Source organism: Filicampus tigris, chromosome 4 (genome assembly GCF_054856515.1).
Source record: "Filicampus tigris isolate MCC_2025a chromosome 4, RoL_Ftig_1.0, whole genome shotgun sequence".
NCBI classification, from domain to species: Eukaryota; Metazoa; Chordata; class Actinopteri; order Syngnathiformes; family Syngnathidae; genus Filicampus; species Filicampus tigris.
Genome location: NC_141220.1, coordinates 8507721 through 8519282, shown reverse-complemented (window position 1 = coordinate 8519282; position 11562 = coordinate 8507721). Strand labels below are relative to the sequence as shown.

At 41.6% G+C, this 11562-nt stretch overlaps 1 protein-coding gene across 1 annotated transcript in view; it reads left to right on the top strand.

Moving 5' to 3' along the window:
• Positions 1-411: 411 nt before the first annotated feature.
• Positions 412-11562, top strand: part of rag2 (recombination activating gene 2) — a 37819-nt gene continuing 26668 nt past the window's right edge. The window contains exon 1 of the mRNA XM_086028714.1: positions 412-514. The gene's annotated coding sequence lies outside the window, so the exon portion shown is untranslated. The remainder of the gene's footprint in view (positions 515-11562) is intronic.

Below are 11562 nucleotides of genomic sequence, written 5' to 3'. Positions count from 1 at the left end.
TGCTCCAAATTCAAAAACAACCGAGGATATCAACTAACAACAAAAGAGTCAATACTTTCTATGGGGGAAAACTGCGAAGAACAAGGAGAGCAAAATACTTAACGAGAAAAAGAGAGGTCTAGAAAATTCAATACTTGGGACCAGAGTCAGGAGCAAGCAGAGGAATAATAGGACAAGGAGCAAACAACTTGGCCTTTTATACAAGGCTGATTACAATGCATTGCAGGTGTGCCGCTAGACTCTAGCTGCTAGAGGGAACCGCCCACCACTCCAGCTGGAAAAAAACACCAAACAGAACATGATCATGACAGAAAACTCTGCTGTTAGCATTTCTCCCACAGTGTCATGCATGGACACTTTTTGTTATTGGAGGAGCTGGTGATCGACGAAATGTAAGGACGGAAGTGTCGAGGACGGATGAGGTCGGAAGACGATTACTTTTATGAAAAAGGACGGTGGGATGATGACAGAAGCGTGCCAAGGTCGCGGATGGAGGACGGACCTGAAAAATAGGGTAAAGTGCCCATGCATCTCTGATATTAACGAACAATAGTGGTCATTTGCGAGGAAATGCAATAACATACCTGTCAACCCTGGGGTGCACTGAATCTTGCAAAAGTTGTAATTTGTCCATACGTATCTGTATATAATCTTACACATTATTTTCGAATGGCTGCTGTCACGTGATCGGAGGTCAGCTTTAAAAAAAAAAAAAAAGAAAGTAAACATGATGTTGCGGGTATTGTGCGTGACGTGTGGGTGTGTTGTGTGCACGCGTGAGGAAGAGCGCGAAAGACCTTATCTCCCTGTGTGTTGTGGGGCTAATGGTCTCCCCCTTTTCCACGGTGTGCGACGGCTGCGATCCGGGAGGCAACTCCGGTCTTGGAGAAAGCATTCCCCTGCGTTTCCCACACTGATAAAATTGACATTAGCCATACAGATTCTCAATGCATGGCATACATGTTTGGAAAAGTGTTTCCATCTGTACAAATTACGCTGAAAGCGTACAACTTGACAGGTAAGCAATAATCGCTGGAGCTTTACAGTCTATCTTGTCCCACTCGAGATTGCAGAACAACAGGATTTAAATGAGTCAGTCTCCAGCGGGAATTGGTAAGCAATGAATGCAACTTTATTAAGAAAATGAGGGAACAACCAGGAGGGAAAATTGAAAGGTACGAGGCATTGAAAAATGGAAAAGATGCTATTAAAATTTTATGAGAGATTTAGAAAGACACATGTATGCGATGCGGGCTGAAGAAGAACACAATGGGTAGAGCCAAGGAAGAGAAAAACAATGAAAGGATGAGGGCACAATCGCTGCTCTTGACGCCTCCACTAAAAGAACATTGTCAAGCTGTCAAGTTGACTGCCTTGCTCAATTGATTTTTTCCCTTGCTTTTCGATCAGCATTTCTCATTAATCTTTCATTTTAGTTCTGTCCTCTACATCCTCAATACTATTTACAGGACACCAGGTCCAAACAATGAGACCCTGTTCTAGTTGCGACAAATTACGGTAAGATAGTTTGCAAAACAAATTAAATGAGAAAATTAATCACACAATTATTTGAAGGCTGGTGCACAATTATCACATCTCAAATCTCTCTTCTGAAGTATTAAAACTGATCAACAACAAATCAAAGTGTCCAGCAAACAAACAAGCATCAACTCAAAGCAATGCTTCATGTCAGCTATCGCTGCTTAAAGTGTACCTGTGGTGCTCAAAAAGAAAAATATATCTCGTTTATCAAGAAAAATGTTATCCAAACATGTTTTGGTTACACAGGTTGTATTAAAGCAAACTTATAATACCTTGTGGGACCTTTCTGTCCGAGACGCCATAGCAGCAAAAGCAGCAGACATACTTGCTACTTCTTGGCTCTTGTGAGCGGTACCGTGACATAGCGTCGTTAAAAGGCAAGTCTGGATTGGGGAGGGGGGCCTATATTTCATGGTTAGCCCCGGGGCCAATGAGTAGGTAAAAGGCGGCCCTGCATAGCGCCCTCGCCTGTTGAACTCCTCCACCTGCAGAGGAGTTGGGGGAGGGAGGAACTTATGAAGTACGTCTGTTTATTTTACTCATTTGCTAGCTTGTGCATTTAATATTAGCCTTACGTGACAAAGACAACTTGACATGCGTCAAGAGTCAGTCATAGATGGATGTAACTGAGAGAATCGGTCGCTTTTCAAAATAAAAATGTTTTTCAGCCTCGGATAATAAACAAACCGGAAGTACTGTACTTTTTTTTTTTTTCTTTCTTCCATCTGTGCAGCCCGCTGCGGCCCGGTCCAAAGTGACCGGCGGCCCGGTACCGGTCCATGGCCCGGTGGTTGGGGACCCTGCAGTAAAGCAATTCAGGACATTTGTATTTTTTGGTGTGCCAGGGTTGCTCCCATCCTCCTCAAAGTTGCAAAAAAAAACGATACAGACCCCCGCGATACAGACCCCCGCGCCCCCGCAACTCCCGCGCCCCCGCGACCGCCGAGTGTGTGGGTGAATGTATTGTTAGTGTGGTTGGAGTGTGTGTGGCCGCTGCCTGGATGTGTGTGTGGGAGTGAGTGCTTTTGCTATTGTCAGGATCTATGGAGACTACCGGGATTTGCTGACATGGCAACAGGAGAGACCGGAGTGGATTGGCCACAACCTAACAGCGGCAGGTTTGAAAGACGCTCCGCGGATTGACAGAAGTGGGGGCAATGCATCTAACAGCAGCAGCCCGTTGCTCTCGGCCTTCAACACCGCGGTGTAACTCCATGACCTCTGTTTAGTAGTGCTATTAGGTTGTAGATAGCTATTGGTTTTGTATCAGTTAGTTTCGGGTATTGCGGCACGGTGGTCGACTGGTTAGCACGTCCGACTCACAGTTCAGAGGTCGTGGGTTCGATCCCGGCCCCGGCCTCCCTGTGTGGAGTTCCCATGTTCTCCCCGTGCCTGCGTGGGTTTTATCCGGTTACTCCGGTTTCCCCCCAGATTTCAAAAACATGCATGGTAAGTTGATTGGATTCTCTAAATTGCCCCTCGGTGTGATTGTGAGATTGTCTCTGTGTGCCCTGCAATTGGTTGGCAACCAATTCAGGGTGTCCCCCGCCTACTGCCCGAAGACAGCTGGCATAGGCTGCAGCATGCCCCGTGACCCTTGTGAGGATAAGCGGTATCGATAATGGATGGATGGATAGTTTCGGGCATATCCTTAGTTTGCGAGTCAACTTGTGTGACTTTTATTTTTGACCCATTTTGTGGCCATTTTGTGTTACGCGATCCTTTTGCCTCTGGCCCCTTTTTGTTGTTATTAACCTTGTATATTAACGCAGCATTTTTGTTCCGAGTATGACCCTTGAGCAATCTCTTTCATTTATGCTACGGATCAAACCCTGGACGGGTGCGTAACAGTTGGGTTGTTGATAAAGGCATGGTGGTCGACTGGTTAGCACGTCCGCCTCACAGTTCAGAGGTCATGGGTCCGATCCCCGCCCTGGCCTTCCTGTGTGGAGTTTGTATGTTCTCCCCGTGAATGTGTGGGTTTTCTCTGGGTACTCCGGTTTTCCTCCCACAATACAAGAACATACATGGGAGGGTGATTGGACACTCTAAATTGCCCCTAGGTGTGATTGTGAGTGTGGGTGTTTGTCTCTGTGTGCCCTGAATGGCAACCGATTTCAGGTGTCCCCCACCTACTGCCCGACGATAGCTGGGATAGGCTCCAGCACAGCCCGCGACCCTTGTGAGGATAAGTTGGTGTCGATAATGGATGGATGGATGGACGAAAGGTTGTTGATATTGAGCACAAATGTAGACTTGGGCATAAATCCTCTAGTTGTACCGGGTTGTACCCCAGATTGGAGACCAGTTTGATTAGAATTCATGTAGTGCCATAATTTTAGTTGAAGGTTGCGATGAATTTTAATTCAGAATCACTTTCAGTGCCTCGGTTTCCTGTTTTTTGAAGTCCTGCGCTGATCCCTCGATTGAAGAGCATCAAAAAGATATTTTTGAGAAAACTCAAAACATCCAAGAAGCACTCCTGTATGCTTTGATTATTGTAACAGATTTACTTGTGTGAATAAGACTTCATATTTACAGCACCCACCACGGCAACAAAACACACCTGCTAATCATGTTTAAATATAGTTGTTCATGAGAAAGATGGGTGTAGAGTCAAACGAAAATGGACCACCTTCATAGTTGTCTATCAGATCCACATGCAAATTCTCACACTCCTAGAAAGAAGAATAAAACAGTGGCAGTGACAAACACTTCCACTCAAAACCTGCTGGCTCTACTGTTGCTATGGCTACCTACAGATGCCTTGATGTCTGTGAGTAATTTTACTCAACCTCCTGTGAATAACACCCACCACCAAAAGGATCAGATAAATCACATCCACATTGTGTCAACAAATGCAATGCAATATTGCATCGGCCAGAGTGGGTGGCACACAATGGCCAACGGACCAAACAGTCAGTTTGGTCAAATATGAATAGGGTAACTAAGCATTGCATATATTTTCTTCAGTTTTGTTTTACTGTGCTCCTGTATCGGGTCAGTATTTTCTATCTGAATAAAAAGGTCATCCAGACACAATAATAAGGCAAGGTTTAGAGAATGTTTTGGACTTCATGCAATTTGATCCTAAAGACCTTCATAATTATATGCATTTTGTTTTTCGAATTGATATTTCATCAATTCCAGTAACCAACTCTCTATCCTATGCTTTCTCTCAGTTTTTTATTGTTAATTGTTTCTATTTATTTTTTTAGGCACTGTTTGCATACGATATTTTACTAACAAGTAAAAATTTGAAAACAGCCTCACATTTTGATTCCCCGACAGATGTCTTCACTGACCACTAAAAACTAATCGTTAAAAAACAAAACAAACAAACAAAAACAGAGGACTTATATGAGTTCGTGTATTATGTCATCATACACTGTGCTGAAGTAGCAGTCGTGCTTATAACGCTTTACTTGCTTTTTTTCCTGACACTACTTCAGTGTAGTAGTGTTGTTCAGTGAAGTAGCATTACTTACCAAAGTCTCTCCCTATGAAGATGACGAAACTGGCCAAAAGTTATTAGTGTTATTTACAAATATTGCATATAGCAATAATATAGCTTCAAATAACAAATAATATATTCCTATAAATTCATATATTAACAAATTTTACTCAAAGCCCACTAAATGAGATTGCAACAATACAATACAATTTTATTTATATAGCGCATTTCACAACAGCTACAGCTGTAACAAAGCACTTTCCATACAGCAATAATGCAACAAGTGAAATCAATCGTTTAACACAAAACACTATATACAATAGACACCGGAAAAACTGCTGAAATTTCCGAGCATCTTCCCTTGTATTTTGCCAGTCTCGTCCACGCTAATAAACGAACAGAACTTTTGAACAATGTTCTGTTCAAAAAATCACAACATTATTCAAATGTGCCATTCAGTTAGTCAGAGTTGAGCTGGATAAGCGGCTAGTTTTAGTAAATAGCTGTGTTCAGAAGCTGTGAGTGGAGCGCGCTCAGCCACCAACAGCGTGAAAAGGATGACGAAACATCTGCAAATAAAATGTTAAAGTGTTTGTTAAAGTTTGTCTTAAAACAGCTTACTTTAGCTAGAATCCCGCATTGCATTTCATCCAAAGGATTTATTGTGTTACGATGGATACCCACAGTTTCCACCGAGAGTGTACATGCTTTGGCTCCACAAATAAATATACAGCAGAGTAAACTTATAAATCAAAAGGGAATGATATAATGAGGAGACCAACCTTTTCATTGACATCTTAAAGGTTAACAAGCAGCGAATAAAGCCTAGGACTAAACTGGCCTCATTAACAGAGCAACAAAAGGTATGCAATCCAGAGTTGACCTGCATACAAGTGGGTGCCAATCCATCTTGCAGTTTGATAGTGTAACTTGGTACAGTTTCTATTGATTTCCTGTTTAAATTTACTGTAAATGTCAAAATGCCATCCCAGACTCAGGTTTACAGATTTTTTAATGTTTCCAGGGACATAAAAAATTGAAAAGAAAGACATGTCTGGAATGTCTTGCTTGAGAATTTTTGTCAAGATTATAAGTGAATAGAACGGAAAGTTCAACAAAAAACATGAAATACAGTTAAAGAGCGATTTAAGATAATATTGAAAAGGCTTTACGATGTCAGCATTTTGGGGGACGATCGGCAAGTTTGAAAAAAAAAAACATACTTGATCAGAAAATGGAGCAATATATCTATTTAAACAATTTGCACATTTACAGTCAACCACTGGCAAAGTATAAATGGTTGGTCTGGTTTCAACAGCTGTAAACAAGTCCATACACTTAGTTACCAGCTATGCCAAGTAGCCGACGCCTGCTCCTTTTTGGCTCAAATTGGAAGCAGGTTGTGTTGGTCAGGTCCCAGTGCCTACATTGTTTGTCCACTATCTGTATAAGATGTTTGGCTCTGGTAAAGGTGTACAGATTCCCCGCTCCATGCAAACTGTATTGACTTTATATTCAATTGCCATAGGGCATTGTCAGTCCGGTGAGTCCATCAGTGAGCTTCCGTCAGTATTTCAGGCCACCCCAGTCGAGCCCGAGTCATTGGTGACAGCCAAACGGCGTTGAGAATGGACTTACCAGTACTACGTGACACACAGGTGTCGCACAACTGCAACACAGCCAAATACAGAAAAAACAAAAATAAAACTGTGTTGTATACATTTCAGTCCCACAGACCTCAATGACATGTGTCCTATATTGTTTTTATTTCACCAATCACCACGCTGCATGTTGTTTTTATTTACATTTTGTATTTGGCTGAGTGTCGGCTTGTGTGGCGCTAGTTTGTGACGTGGAAATGATTTCTCGATGCCCAATGGCTGTCGCCGATTAGGGACAGACGGGGCCCACATGGGTTGGCCTGAAATACTAACGAAAACAGTTGACAGACTGAAAGACCTTCCGTCAATCAGATGGAATGCCCACCTCTGGTAATTGCGTTGCGAGAATAGTTCAACTCACATTTGGCATGACCGCAGTATATCTCGTATCCTCGTTCAGCAAATGTTGAGTATGTCTGTCAAGAAAGGAGCTATTTACGTGTTTGTTCAAACGAGTTGCATCTTTGATTGGTTGAATGTGCATGGACGGAATTACTTACCGGTAATATACGTAACTTCTGCTGAGTGATGAAAGCTATTTTGAATTAAACAGATGTTAAAATTAACTCATTCATTTCCAAGGATATGTATTTGTCTTTTCACAGTACAGACATTCGATCCCAGGAATTTACTAATTTACTTTTTAAAATTTTTTTTTCAAACAGTGTAAAAGAGGGTCTGAAAATGTCTGGCAATGAATGAGTTAAATAACACTCAAACTGAAGCTATTTTTAATGTAATTAAATGGTTTCATTCTTTTTACAAAAAAAAATAAATAAATACATGAGCCCTTTGTGATTGGATTGTCTAGGGTGATCAGATAAAGTCTAATATTGAATAACGCTTCCAACATAAAAGCTGCCTGCAATGCTCAAACACAAAGACACGTGATAATTTAACATACTCCATGTAGTATTAGGTCATATATCGTGTGCGTGTTGAACTGTGCGGTACACAGGACTATAATAAAAGACGGTGTACTAACATGAATGTATTCCTGTAGTGAGCCTCAAGATGTTACTCAATCGCAAAATAAGTTACACAGTAGCGTCCATGAATTGATTTGAGGGGGTAAAAGGTCGGTGCCAGCAAAGAAAGTGGGTAAATTGCCTGCATGTAATTTGCCCCCTTGCGAACTGCAAAAAATATATAATAACTTGATGAAGTCAGGCTGATTTACTTGGTCTCCTGTACTGGAATTCATTGTTCATGCAGCACGCATCTTCTAGTCATGTCAGTCAATCCATCCTTCACTACACAACGGTGTGGAGACTGTTCATTCAGAAAGGGAAATCATTGATCATACCGATGCCATTTACCCCAAAGCTCTTGACCTTGTTGCTTTTGAGTATTTGCCATGAATATTATATTCATGATGCAGATTACATTCTTGATTGCAGAACTGCTTTCTTCCTCTTGCAATGTGAGTAGCAGGTAGATGTAATCGGGGTCTGTGGCAAAGGAGTCCTTATTTAGTTTGTAAGAGAAGATAGCAACAGGGAAATGAAAGACCCAGTCTCATTTCCTGTAGGCTGCAGTCTCTATGAGCTATCAAAGCACAAAATGTTCCTCTAGTGATTCAAATCGCTCAGCTGCTGTACTCCAACTATAAACCAAAGACAATTTTTTTTTTTTCTCCCACTTGCTGTGGGGACCACCATGAAGGTCTGCACTGAAGGTGGCAAATTATACATGGGGCAATGCATGACTTAATTTCCTTTTGTCAGACCTCTCACAAGGTTGCAGTATATTCCACCATGAGCCCTGTGGTAACTGTAGATGCACTGGTAGCCATATATGTAGGTGTAATTAGCCATCAAATTGCATCAAATACATTCTACCGCCATTCTGCAACACTCTCAGGCTTCATAAACAATGCAAGTGTGAGGTACCACACACAGCAGGTTAAAATGAAATTAATGATTGACCTCCAAACAAAGGATGCCTTTCCTCTTGTGTCTCGTGAGTCTTGAAGGTCAAGGAGCTCCAGCAGCATGTCAGAGTTTCTTTACTCCTTTTACCCATACAAGTGGTGATTACTTTAAAAATCAAATGTGAAGTAATCTTGGCTAACCAGTTGAGTAATACTGATGGCTAAAACTATTTTAAGCATATTTTCATTAGTTTTCACGCAACCCACACTGATTATAATTAGACCCATAACAAGGCACTTAACAACGAAAACGCATATGTTCGGCAATCTTCGGTAATCTTCGGCGAGTGACGTCATTTAAAGATATCGAGTCGCCAGTAAGCCATTGTACTGTATTGATGATTGTGCCGTTAACTGCTCTTTGCCGTTGTCAACGCTTTTTTCGGCGAAATGCTTCAGAGCTACGTGGCGATGCATTGATCAAATTCAGGCCAACAGTTGTTTGAGCGGCCAAAAATAAGAATAGGCCATGTAAATGGACCAGTTTCATTCTTGCAAAGCGAATGGATTTCACGCCGGTGTTACAGTTCAACTGGCTTCCACATTAACTGGATCCCGATTCCAGCTAATTTAGTTTTTCCTGTCTGAAGATTCGTCACAAGCAACATCGAAACTGTTCAACTGCATACCTGTTCAGTTCTGCAATAAACACTTGAAACATAACGTCTCGTTTACAATTCGCGACTATCTGTAAAAATTCTAAACATAGTACAAAATACACGCATTGTATAAAGGTAGAGTGCGGTATTTGAACCCGTGACACAAAATGGAAAGAAGAAGCAGCACCACCAGAGCAAATGTTCTACCGACTACGCGATAAACTGGCACACTTTCACCAGCACAGAATTTGTACTTGTAGATCTACAGTAAATACATTCCCCGCCAAGGGCATAAATGAATCCGGTGCTCAACATACACGACCATGTCAATTGGCTTCTTGGAAGCAACTCGACATGGTCGCGATCGTGTCACAAGTCAATCTTACTGTAAATCCACTTGCATTTCATGACTTATTAAATATACCTTATTTATGCCGAGTAGTCATATCAAAATATGACAAGAAACAACACAAATTTGACATTCTGGGATACTAACCTACTATCACGTGTGCTCTCAGTGCTAGCAGAATAAATGGACCAAGTACAGGTAAATCTCATCATGTGTAATGTGTTCCAGCATGGTACAGCATCGAATTTCAAACAATTAATGCTAGGTTAATCGTAGCCTATATAGTTTACCATTCTTCCAATCTGAGTTTCATCTCCACTCCTTGTCTGGTCGTTCGGGCGCAACATTTTCGGCATCCTCAGCATGTGGCTCATACTGTTCATGTATGGCCCAACAATACATCACGCCATTAACCTCCTCTTCCTCCAACTCATCAAACACCTGGATCAGATAAGTTTGAAATATTGCTTTCTGAGTCGATTTCTTACTGGCTTTGCACACTTTCCATGTTGCGCACTGCCATTGTTGTCTTAAAATGACATCACACTTTGCTCGACAGGATCTCTGGCATCTGGCATCTTCCAAATCGCTTATCCTATACAGGGTCGCGGGGAGGTGCTGGAGCCTAACCCAGCCGTCAATGGGCAAAGGCAGACTACACCCCGAACTGGTCGCCAGCCAGTCGGAGGGCACACACAGACACCGTCACTGAGTGGGAATCGATCCCACGCTGCCCGCACACAACTCAGGCGTGTGTACCACTACACTATCAGTGACCTTTCGACAGGATCTCAATTTGGAAAAACGATTACTTTGTCGAATACAGGAAGTCCTCAATTTACGAATGAGTTCCGTTGCTGCACTGGCGGTGTAACCTGAATTTCCGTGTATGTCCGATTTCACGGTTAAAGTGGAAGTCAACACAAACATTTTTTTTTTTTTTTCAAGAATATGCTCTATGCAAGCCCACTAGTTGAAACAGGGCATTCTGATAAATATTGCGTTTGCGGAATAAGTGTTAATCCACACAATTTTAGCCATCTCCGGGGGCAGCCATTTTGTCTTCTGTCAACTGAAAATGACATCGCAACTGCTCACAACGACCAATCACGGCTCAGATTCAGAAAAAAGGGCAGCCGCGATTGGTCATTGTGAGCAGTTGTGATGTCATTTTCAGTCGACAGAGGACAAAATGGCCGCCCCTACAGATGGCTAAAAACGAGTGCATTTTGCTGCTTAATTTATATTCCACAAACGCAAAATCAATCAGACTGCTGTGTTTCAACTAGTGGGCCTGCTGGGAACATATTCTTGAAGAAAATATGTTTGGGTTGACTTTCCTCTTTAAAGTCGGAATTTATGTCAAAATACAAAATACGGTATACGAAATAGAAATGATTTTTTTCATGCTTTTATTTTTTAATTACTTTACTTCGACTTCATTTGGCATTTTCTGAAATTACTTCACACTTGCACTTTGCAAGACACGGGGAACTGCAGAAACCTTTTACAATCAGATGCCACTTTTACTATCAAGTCTTGTCGTTCATTCTCTTTTAGTGTGAGGTAAATATGCATTCTTAAATTAAACTCCCTTTTCTTAAAGTCTGAGTTGGTGTTGTGTAAATTTGCAATTGTGTCATATGCTCATTTTTACTTTAGCCACAGTATGTGAACTCTAGGCATAACTAAGGCATATATACATATGCATACAGCAAATGTTTTTATTTTGTTTCGTCAAGCATTGCTTCCTCAAATATCCCTCTTTAAGTCGTTAAATGTGAAGCTTTCCACTGCAGTCAAGATCAATGATCAGTAGGATCAGTAAAGTCATAGTCATTCATTGACCTGTGTGTCACAGACTAAAGTACTTCTCATGCTAGTGACAATACCGATGACTTATTTTACAAATTATATTGGTCAAAGACGATGGATAGCCGGATCTTGTACCAAGGTTGCGATGAAACACAGATAAATGATAGCCACTCCAACTTTCAGGCCAGAGTAAAAAAAAAATAGAAGAG